This window comes from Dendrobates tinctorius, unplaced genomic scaffold, assembly GCF_039654945.1.
Source record: "Dendrobates tinctorius isolate UK_male_01 unplaced genomic scaffold, ASM3965494v1 ptg000209l, whole genome shotgun sequence".
In the NCBI taxonomy this organism is placed as follows: domain Eukaryota; kingdom Metazoa; phylum Chordata; class Amphibia; order Anura; family Dendrobatidae; genus Dendrobates; species Dendrobates tinctorius.
The window spans coordinates 10,960,671-10,972,691 of NW_027361876.1; the positions used below are offsets into that span (position 1 = coordinate 10,960,671).

Below are 12,021 nucleotides of genomic sequence, written 5' to 3' on the forward strand. Positions count from 1 at the left end.
AAATTCCCCCTATGGCCTCAGAGATATAGAGGAAAAAATATTCACATTTTCTTTTTTTTACAATTCTTTTCTGCTATTGAGTACCCTAGGATCTGCGGTATGGCTGGTGATTCTGTTATGAATGAGTCACCGTAGGAGGCAAAGACAGAAATACTAGCTAAGTCCAGAAAACCAGAGAAGTTGGCAGCTATCGGATTGCAGACCCCTGAACCTATCAACAACAACTAGCAGTAGCCATGGGGGGTTCCTATGGCATTTAAAAATTTTTGTGTGTTCCTGTATTGTACTTTTGTTGTCTTGCAGCCCGCGCATGTGCTGTGTTTAACGGGGAGGTATATGGTGCCCCTGAGGCTTCAGTCGCCACAGAGGTACTGCACCTTCTCCTAAGGTGTAGTGCCCCACCATCCAGGTAAGGTGGGAACTCCTGACCACACTCCACACCTGCATTCCACACACAGGATAGTTCAGTGGGGCCACCTAACAGCTTTAGGCTGGGGGTTAGCAGAGCACCCCTCGTGGAACCCTGCTTCGTAACACGAGATGTGCTGGGAGGCGGGTGGAGTAAGATGATACAAAAGAGTGGGAAGAGTGAGAGTTAGACAGTTGGAGAGAGGAGAGAGAAGATGGATGTCTGAGGGACGTGCTGCAGCAGGTCCCAGTGATCTGGGCTGCTGGCACGAGAAAGACAGAGAAAGAGTCCGATAAGATTGATAACCTAACTGTTATGAATGAGTCACTGTAGGAGGCAAAAACAGAAATACTAGCTAAGTCCAGAAAACCAGAGAAGTTGGCAGCTATCGGATTGCAGACCCCTGAACCTATCAACAACAACTAGCAGTAGCCGTGGGGGGTTCCTACGGTACCCTAGACCCCTCGATCACAGCCAGAGAACTACATAGCCTAAAGACAGAAAGAGAAATCTAAACTGCCCCAGAGCAGACCCCAAAGCAATAGGCAGCCCCCAACATATAATGACGGTGAAGCAAGATGAAAAAACACTCACACAGATAGAAAGATAGGCTGAGCAAATGATGGGGCCCAAGCTAACTAAATAGGACAGGATAGGAAAGCTGCTGTCTGCAATCCACCAAAAACCCTATCAAAACAAGGGCCAACAGGCTGATAGGGAAAAAGGCCCTGAAGACGCTAAGCTTCAAAAAGACTATATCAGCACTCAGGTATTTTCTGAAGACAGAGCAAAAAGGAATTCAACTCACCCCAGCAGGGAATGGCAGAAATTCAGAAAAACAAGGCAAAACAAAACAAAACACAAATGCAAAAAGCAGTGCAGAAAACTTAGCTTTTGAGGAGCAGGAATCAGACTGGTCTCCTAGAATCCCTCAGAGAGATCACCAGCAAGGCAGAAGGGCGTCGGCTGCCTTATATCCAGTCAGCAATTCCCGTCACCCAGTCATCATCATCATACCCAGGTGCTTGGTAATCAGCCTCACTTCCTTCCTTCACTAGAAGAGAGAGTTCATCAGACCTCAATGGTGAAGGGGAAAATGAACTCACAACACCTAACCTTCCATAAGAGGGAGATAGAAAAGATCGGAATGAAGGAGAATAGAAGGACGGTGGGAAGCTGGTTGAAGAAAGATAGAGAACCCTTCCAGTCCAGAGAGCGCAAAGGCCGGGGTACGGTCCCCGAGGTTGATTGGATCTTTATGTCCGGCAACAGACACCGGAGGAGAAGTGAGCCACTAACGCCTTCCTCCCATCATAGACTTGGGACACAACAGCAACTGAATAGAGAGCCGGGACGCAGAGTGGAGTCCCCGAAGCAGGCTACAGCTGTCTGTCATACAAGTAAAGTCTAGGAACACCTAGAGAGAGGCATTCCAGGGTAACTAAGTACTGGAGTGCTTCGCACCTATAGGCGCATTGGAGGAGTCGTTCAGTAAGGTACATGTTGGCGGAGTGTGGAAGGGAGAATCCTATCCTGCCTGGAGGTTGGCTGGAGCCCTGACCTGGAGAACACAGTACGGAAGCAGGCAGTTGTGTGAACTGCAAACAGTGAGAAAAGCTTTGGAACCGCATACTCTGGTGTCCTCCAGTTATTCCCGCGCCACTACACCTGGGTACCAGCATCTATACCATTCTGCGCCTCTCCTCATCCATTGCACCTACACTGCCCGGGCACTACAGCTCCACCTATGGGGAGCTATACCATCTCTGCTGCAACACACCATCAGTCCCAGCGGATCTGCATGCAGCGTTGGCTTACCATCTCCCTTGCCAAACACCACAGGTGGCGTCACAAACTATTCATATAAACTTTAACACCATTAACATCACCGCCATAGATATTGGGCACCCAGGGCCACGGACCGGGTCACAGCTGCCGTGAAACTTTCCCCCTCTGACACCGGCCCGGTACCAAGTACCCCGCTGCCCTGGGCGATCGAGGGCAACCCAATTTTGGCATCACAAACAGGATGATGAGACCCGATGCCATCGGGTTCTGTGTGCCTTGGATTTACAACTTTTGAAAATGTGTAAAAGACCAAATTTAATAGACTGTGACATGAATTTTAAAAATGGCCTCTGGCGCGGAGAAGGGCGTGAAGAGATGGGAGGTCCTAAGAAAAGACCGCGAAGAGTATTGGGCCTTCTCTGCCTGAATTACTATGTGACAGATGCATGGCCCACCCCCGAGGGGTCCGTATACTGGCTTGGTATAGAGGCGCTGGAAGAATACTCCGCCCCCGGAAGGAGGGGCAGAGAAAATCAGTGGCGAGCAGAAAGGTGGAGCAAGAATAAGAACGCCAGAACGCCATTTTGGAGAGTGAGGGAAGGAGGCCTAGGGAGCGCGGGGAAACGGCTTTGGAACCGCATACTCTGGTGTCCTCCAGTTATTCCCGCGCCACTACACCTGGGTATCAGCATCTATACCATTCTGCGCCTCTCCTCATCCATTGCACCTACACTGCCCTGGGACTACAGCTCCACCTGTGGGGAGCTATACCATCTCTGCAGCACCACACCATCAGTCCCAGCGGATCTGTATATACATATTAGTCCTTAAAACCCAACACCAACTATGGGTACATTCCGCAAGGATAAATGAACACTAAATGCCACTAGAAGGAATAAACAAATGGCACAAGGAATGTAGAGTACAAAATATAAACAATTTTATTCATATTAGAATTCATATATCATACAATCACATATAGATGCCTCAAATTACCAAAAAGCCGCTGGATACATGGACGGAATAAATCACTACATTATTCAAAATAAACCAATAGTGGTGCTACACTATGGCATATAGTACCCGCATAACTATAAGTGAGACCGCTATAGACCAGATTATAATAAGTGCCCCAACTGACACATTACTCCTACATTTAGTACCTGGACCTAACAGAAGCGGATCACATTCCTTGCAATTCAGGGCAAGCCATAACAACTGCTACCAAATGTAGAATTAGTGATACCTGTATATTATGTCCACGCTATCACCGCGATCTACCCCGACGCGCTTTTCGCCTCTTCTTCTTCCGGGGGCATGACCACAGGGAGGCTGGAAGTCCCTATAAATCACCGATGACCAATCAAAAGGGCCATAAGAGTCCACCGCTAAATAGCAGAAAATATATGAACAAAAGCGGCTCACCCATTGGTTGGCGACGTATGTGTGGGTAGTAGGCGTGGAGTACAGCGGCGCATCCGGCGCCGAGACCGCACCTCACAGAGCCACCCACTTCCGGACAATGGGCCGCTGACAACCGGGTGGAAGTTCAGCGACTCCATTTTTGAGCCGGGACCAGGAAGTTCAGGGCGATCCAGGCAGCGCATGCGCACAAACGCCTGCCATGAGAAGAGTGTCTAAATGAGAAAAGTGTCTAAAGTGCAACATGCATAGCTAGAGCCACATTAATGGAATAGGCAGAGGCTCAGGGCGATCCAGGCAGCGCATGCTCGCATACACCTGCCGTGAAAAAATGTGTTTTAATGAAAAAGTGTCTAAGGTGCAATGTGCATAGCTAGAGCCACATTAATCTCATTACATAGAATAAGCAGAGGCTCATTAAGTTAAATAGTGCTACTTTAAACAGATTACTATATTAGGACGGTGAACGATATAAATGATAATAAATCGCATAACACATATACCAAGTGTGAATACACTTAGCGGATACATACACATACCCACGTTAATTGTGACATTGTATCAGATGAATCAATACAAAATATGTATACATAAGTGAATATAACAAAAAGAAAATTGTTATTATATCCAATAAAATTCACCTACAGTACTACTTCCAATAGTGCAGTAAAATGAACCCAAAATCCAAGCTAAAAATCCACCAACCCAATGCAACCAATAAGGCCGCAACAACATATCGGAGAAATGACCAGTTAACTATGTTACACAAATCCTATTGATCCTTAAAGATAATGCCCGAACATACTGGAACAGTTCCAATTGGAACCAATAAATTATTCTTGACTCTTCAAATTCTCGAAGACCATTGCCAAACGTGGCAATTCAAAGGACATCATCATCCAGAAATTCAAGCTTGCTGCGGAACTTCCAAAGAGATGGAACACCGGATAAGGAACAGGGACTATCCTATATGGAAGAATAATACACATATGAATACAAAATACAAACAATACAAATAAAATCACACACCCCTAAAACTCCCTCAGGACAAAGAGAAAATAAAACAAACTAAATTACAAAAAGGCCCCAAACCCAAAGCTTTCATTAAGCCCCTGCGGTGCGAGTGAACCCAACCGATAAATCCACCTGCTCTCTATTTGTGCCAGTTTTTTACCAATATTACCACCTCTAACCCCCAGTGTCACCAAATCAATACCTTTGATCCTCAAACCATTCGGGTTACACTGGTGGTATCTCCTAAAGTGTTTGAGTAATGTTTTTAACGTTGACTCTTCCTCAGCAGTCTTGGCATTAATGATATCACGATAATGCTCACGTGTACGAACTTTTAGTTCACGTGTCGTTAACCCAATGTAGATCATATTACAGGGGCAGGTTGCATGGTAAATCACACCATGGGAAGCACAAGTTATATGTTTTCTGATGTTGTAGATCTTAGTATTATCAAAATTACAAAAAGTTTTAGTTTTAATGTGATTGAGGCAGGCCTTACATAGGCCACAAGGATAGAAACCAGGATCAATATTGTCTCTAGAGGTCCTACCCCCTGTTGGATTGTACAGACTATGCACTAGCAAATCACGTAGGTTTTTTGATCTTTTAGCCACAATAAGGGGTTTTTCTGGTAAAATCTTTTTCAAAATAGGATCTGTATGGAGGACTTTCCAAAGTTTCTGGAAAATACCCTTAAATTGGTACCATTTATTGTGGTACGGAGTGATCATACGAACCTGATTGGTTTTCTCCATAGTACGTACACACGTATCTTTTGTGTATAAGAGGTCATTCCTTGGTGTATCTAGGGCTCTCCGATAGCCTCTACGTATGCTTCTTCTACTATAACCTCTTTCATAAAACCTCTGTGTCAATTAAGCTGCTTGAATTTCAAAGTCTTCTGTCTTCGTGCAAATTCTTTTAGCACGTAAAAATTGTCCTATGGGGATCCCTCTAAGGGTTGCTGGAGGATGCGACGATGTTGCATGTAGAAAAGAATTAGTCAATGTAGATTTCCTAAACAAATCCGTAGACAAGACACCTCTCTCATCGGCCTTGATTAGAATATCTAGAAATTCAATAGTCCTACCTGTCTTAAAAGTGAGTTTAATGTTAAGATTATTATCATTCAGGGATTCCATCAATCTAGATAATTCAGGCATGGATCCCTCCCAGATGAATCAAATATCATCAATGTATCTCATCTAGCCTGCTGCCAGGCCGGAATGAGATACAGGATCGGTGACAAAAATTTTGCATTCCCAGAGGCCAAGATACAAATTGGCATATGAGGGGGCGCAACACGCCCCCATTGCAGTGCCTTGACATTGCTGATAAACAACATTTTTAAAAATAAAAATGTGGGTGAGTGCATATTCTAACAACTGTAACACTAATGATACGAGATCCTTGTCCAAGCTAGTTGCTTTCAAATACCATGATGCAGCTTCCAATCCATCCTCATGACGTATCAAGGTATCATCCTGTATGGAGAGCTATGTGCAGCACATAATACTGTATAGAGGACTAAACTGTCCGGTTTCTGTGCTAAATAGGTAACACTCATGTAATGTAAGAAGTAAGTGAAATCTTTGGCATTGTACTATACCTGTTTTTTTCTGCCGTATCTGTGCATCATGTATCGTGGTATCGTGGTATGTGTTAAAGGGACCCACTGATACGCTTTTACCCGGGGCCCACGAAAACCTGGAGCCGGCCCTGTACATATCCACTATGCTTTTCTGATGTATATTGATTAATGACTAATTATAGAGTGTAACCTATGTGTACTGTGTTTATACTCTGTGAATGTTGATGGCTTGAGAAAGGTTCACAGTTTGAAAAGCTGAAATGTTGCGCATATCTGGGTGAATAAAGACCCCAGTTTTTTTCACTATATCATGCCTAGAGTACTGCTATTTTTTTGCCGTATATCAGTATAATTAAATGTGTATCTACATCAATCTCTATTCATATGGTTACTGTAATGTTAAGTAAGATATGACTTCTGGAACACTCCAGAATCTTCCATTCCTCTACACTACAGATGAGAAATCTGCCTGTCACGGCAGCAACCCCCCCCTTATTCACCCACTGCTTTGCCTGCATCTGTAATAGGACACCAGTCATTTCCTGTACAGACATTCTCTCCAGCTAAGGAATGTTGATTAGCTAAGTGAAAGGATTTCTTTTGTTTGAAGCCATGAGGCCAATTCAGCTATGGGGAATATTAAAAGAAGCCCTAGCGTGCACTCCGTTCATAGCAGAAAAATGAAACGGACATTTCTGTGATATACACTGACCCGGCTTCACTACAGTGGCTCTTGCAAAGTTCTAACCTCAGCAGAAACAGAGGACTGGATTTCTCCGTTACGGTGTAACATAACTACTGCATGTTTGGTTTTGAATTATTTTATTCGGCCGGCTAAAAAGAATACCATGTGCGAGTTTATACGAGGTACCCTCTACGAGATAGTTATTATAAGTTTTGTAGTTAGATTATAACTCCAAGAGTAGGGGGCCGACCCTCTCCAGACTGCCCCTCTCTTGAGGTCACAAAGGCAAAGCTTTAAGGCATCCCTTGCCAAAAATCATTCAGATGAGCTGGAGGTTTTCATGCCTTAAGGACCCCCCAGATGCAGGGCGACGTGTGGCTGCTGCCCCTCCCCACATGGTAGCCTACAGACCATCTAAGCAACTGTAAGTTTAATTTCTGCTGTTAATCCCTTTTATTTTGTACTTGCATTGTACATATATAATGTCTCAACTTAATAACATCTTTTATCTGTGTAATCACTGCCCCCCTTTTGGGGAATAAACTATAAAATTTATTAGTCTGTCTTCATGCTCTAAGAACGAACGTACACATGCCTTTAAGATAATTGCTACTAATTTGGGGGTTTGCTACAGACCCTCTTAATTAACTCATTGATCAATTGAATTGTAGCTGGTGGCAGCGAAATGTGATCCGGGCCCCGGGTACTGCTGGCTGTGATGGAAAGAGATCTTATATGCTTATTGGGTGGCTGCGGCCAGAGCATTTATAATTCCCTCACTGCAGCGTGCCAGGTGACCAGACCTCATTGAAGCAGCCAGCCGGTGACCAATTATCCTAGGTGTAGCTCCCTGACTGACCTGAGGGTAAGGGGGGTGCCTGGGAGCTGCGAGTTCCAAAGTGGGACTGAAAAGCTTCGTGGAAGATTGTTAGCAGTGGTGGGACATCCAAAATAACCCCTCTGCGATAAATTGGTAGGGCAAGACTAGCTTGCTGTTTTTTTTGTCACATGGTGCCGGCGGTGGGATAACTAAGGTAAGCCCCCCCTGCGCCTGTAATAGCCGTGCGTCGGCAGTACGTCACATCCCTTCGTCCATGACATACCGGTGTCAGTGGTGGGTCTGTGACAGTTACATTTTTATAAGTAAATAGCTGCATACATATGTACACATATATATATATATATATATATATGTGTGTGCATATATATATATATATATAAAATCAGTGTATAATACACAGACTCTATTATTCTGACACAAGCATCCTGGCTGAATGTGGCATGTAATTATAAACTCCTATTGAATCCATCTGAATACAAATTACTTCATTATAACCCATTAGGTGGGTTTAAGAGTGAACTGATGGAAATTTTGATTCGGGCCTATGAAGACAGCGTCATCCCAAAACAACTGGTTGAAATTCATGAAAAACTTAGCCCGAGATTGGCGACATTTTACTTAATACCGAAGGTTCATAAGAATCCGTTGGATCCGCCGGGGAGACCAATTATCGCTGCCAACGAGGGCTTATGTGAAATCATTTGTGAGATTGTCGAGTACTTTTTAAAACCACTAGTTTATCAATTGCCCTCTTTTATTAAAGATACCACCGCTGCACTAAGTCATTTGGAGAATATCCAGGTGACAGAAAAGATGATTCTCGTGACTGCCGATGTCGAGGCTCTCTACTCGTCAATTAGACATTGTGATGGATTAAATGCAGTTGAAAAATATCTTAGATCAAGTAATATTGATGATGAGATGTCATTTTTCATCTTGTCATTACTTCAATTTATTCTGACACATAATGCATTTATTTTTGATGGGAAAGTTTTTTTGCAGCAGAGGGGAACTGCTATGGGGGGCCTCTTGTGCCCCCTCTTATGCCAATCTTTTTATGGGGGCATGGGAGTGGTCGGTTTTCCAGGGAGATGTGATACATGGGGTCGATCGGGTCCATAATTGGATCCGCTATATTGACGACATACTGTTCATATGGGAGGGTTCGGTTGTGGATCTTGAGCTATTTATGAGCCAACTTAATAACAATGATCAGGATATCAGGTTGTTGTACAAATTTGGGCATCAAATTGAATTTCTGGACTTATCCATTGCAGTGCTCCCTAATGGTCGTCTTTCCACAAATGTTTTCCGCAAACCAATGTCCACTAATTCGCTACTACATGCTACATCGGCCCACCCAAGATCTACAATACAAGGCATACCAATTGGACAGTTTTTGCGAATAAAGCGGATTTGTTCGGAAGAACCCTAATTTGAGGAACAATCTGAGACTTTAAAAAAGCGTTTTTTGGATAGCGGTTATAGCTAGAGGGCCATTAAAAAGGGCTATATGAGGGCTAAGGTGACAAAGAGAGAACAATTGCTGCATAAGAATGAACCCATTGTTTCTTGCAATGAGGAGGATATTCAGGTAAGATTTATTACCAATTACAATAATAAGTGGAATGAGTTGAGGAAAATCGTAGAAAAGCATTGGCAGATCTTGTTCACTGATCCAATCTTGAAACAAATTTTACCAAATAATCCATCATTGGTAGCCAAGAGAGCACCCAATTTGCGGGATATATTAGTCCACAGCTTCTATGATCCTAAAGGAAGAACGAGGACAAATAGGAATTGGGAACGTAGCGGCTTTTTCCCATGTGGGATGTGCAAAGGGTGCGCCAATATGAAAAAAAGTTTTTGTTTTTATAATTTCAACCATTCTAGAAAATTTGTCATCCGGGCCCATATTACATGCTCTACCAAGGGTGTAATATATTTTGCTGAATGCCCATGTGGGAAAATTTATATTGGGATGACAAGCAGAGAATTGAAAGTCAGAGTTCGTGAGCATTGTCTTGATATTGATAAAGCAAAATCTGTTACAGATAGTTCTTCTTTGAAGACTCTTCCGAGGCATTTCAAAAAATACCATTCATGTAATTCTAGACTTTTGACTGTAAAAGGGATTGATGTTGTTGACCTTGGACCTAGAGGGGGGGAAATGCCCAAAAGACTGGCAAAAAAAGAGTGCCAATGGATTTTCAGGTTGGGGACTTTAGTGCCCCAAGGGCTTAATGAAACATCTGGTTTTGGTGCATTCTTATGAATTATTGGAAGGATGGGGTAGGGCGGTGTTTCTCTTATATAATGAGCTATTGTTTTTATCTTTATGTTTTATTATGTTTTTAATCATTTTTCATTTTTTTCATTTTTTCCCATTTTAGTGATATTGGGGTATTTTCATCATTGATGATTTGGTAGCAGCGGCCGGTGGTTGGAGTCAGCTTTCAAGATATGAGAAGACTAAAGATTTTATCTAATGAGAATTAATTATATTGATTATTTATAAATCGGAATATATGAGAATATTTTCCTACATTTTGGGAAAATTGTCTTTATTTTTGTATGTTTGTTTTTTCACGTTTGTATTTTTTGCAAATTCTAAATCTGTTTGATTTATTGTCCCCTTCTGATGGTGGTATTATATTGCATTAATATTAATGTAGTGTCACGTTGGTCTCTATGGGAACTTGTTCAGTGGTTTAATATACTAGCACTTTTTATTGGCTTTCCTTTTTTAAGATAGCTTTTTATTAGGCTTCACTATTGGTAATTATTTTTCATGTTTTCCTATTACAATAGGGATAATTAGGTTATGTCATAGGAAAAGCCATATTATACTTTACATAAATTGCACTATTATTAGGGTTATGAGGGCAGTGCGCATACGTTCCATGAAGGTTTGCGGGTTGGCAAAACGTGATCTAGAGCCACCTGCGGTTTCTGGACTTAATTAGTCCGGAGACTGTGTAGGTTGTGTGATCGCATTGTGCCTTTCCTATTCATTGCGGCCCTTTTTTGTTATGTATGGGCCGAAAATGCCTTTTCTTATTAGATATCCTTCCCCCTTTTTATAAATGCCTTTATGGTAGGAACAACTATTTTTATAAATAATTAAATTCTTCGTTAATTACCGCAATTATGATCTTAAACGAGGTATTTGTAAACTAGTATAGAAATTTATTAGGAATCATGCCGGATTTAGGACCTTGAATAAGTGATCATGTGGCTATAGTCCTCGTTTCTTATTGGCTCTGGTATATAAATAAGACTTGATCTGAGTAGGACCTTGTGAAGGGGTGGTCATGTGATCCTGTATGAGGATCGCTATTTGCTGAGCATTAGTGTTGTGTTTACATTGCCCACGTGGAGGATGACTCACACTCTCACATGATCGGAGGTTTGTTTATATCCAGGCGGCACTTCCTGCCTTGTGCAGGAGCTGTAATAGACTTGTGGGTTAGCGTCTTCTCATTGTAACAGCTGAAGTTAATTAGAGATATCCAATGATATCGGTGGCTGCTTTATTTAAACTGGATCGCCCTCTTCCTTGACACGCCTCCCGAAGAAGCAGTGCGAAACGCGCATCGGGGCAGAGGGACGTCTGGGGAATTCCACCAACCTGATCTTTGGTATGCTGATTTTGGCTTTGATTATTATCTGAATTGTATGTAGTTACACCCATTATGCTGTTGTTTCATTAAGGGGATTAAGCTGCAATATTTCCTGAACACAATGGAGCACTTTAGCAGTAAACTTATTTATATTCAGGGCTGCAGATATACTAATTACTATTCAACAGTAAATCCAATTCCTTATCAGCTTGTTGTAGACTAAAATCTGGTTATTGTATGGCGGATTCCTATGGTGTGTGTCCCTCATTCATTACATGTTTTTCAGTAGCCTTTCTTTGTGTCATTATTTAATGTTGTTCAATAAAAATATTTTTTTATCTAACATGCCATTTTGTGGTGTTTGGTTGGGTGATAACTAGCTCCACAACAGTGATCATGCTACATGACATAGCAGCAGAAATAAAGTGATTAGGGTCACAATACATCCCCTGGGTACCATGAAAAGCAGATTGAAAAAAAATCAGAACTTGTCACACCACTGCAGGGGTCGCAGTGTGACCCTCCTCACCTGTATTAGTGGCATGAAAAAGTTTGGCAGCTTGATCTATGTTGTGACTAAACTTCATGTTGCTTCAGCATGTGTTTATGGGATAACGTTCCTGCCTTGCGACGACAATGCCGTGCAAG

The 12,021-nt window shown here is 42.5% G+C and overlaps 1 long non-coding RNA gene across 1 annotated transcript; it reads left to right on the forward strand.

Annotated features, from left to right (window-relative positions):
* The first annotated feature begins 307 nt into the window (after positions 1-307).
* LOC141058078 (uncharacterized) lies at positions 308-11,716 on the forward strand. The gene is made up of 2 exons (XR_012222093.1): positions 308-409; positions 10,144-11,716. It is a non-coding gene; the product is annotated as an uncharacterized lncRNA (long non-coding RNA).
* The last annotated feature ends 305 nt before the right edge of the window (positions 11,717-12,021 follow it).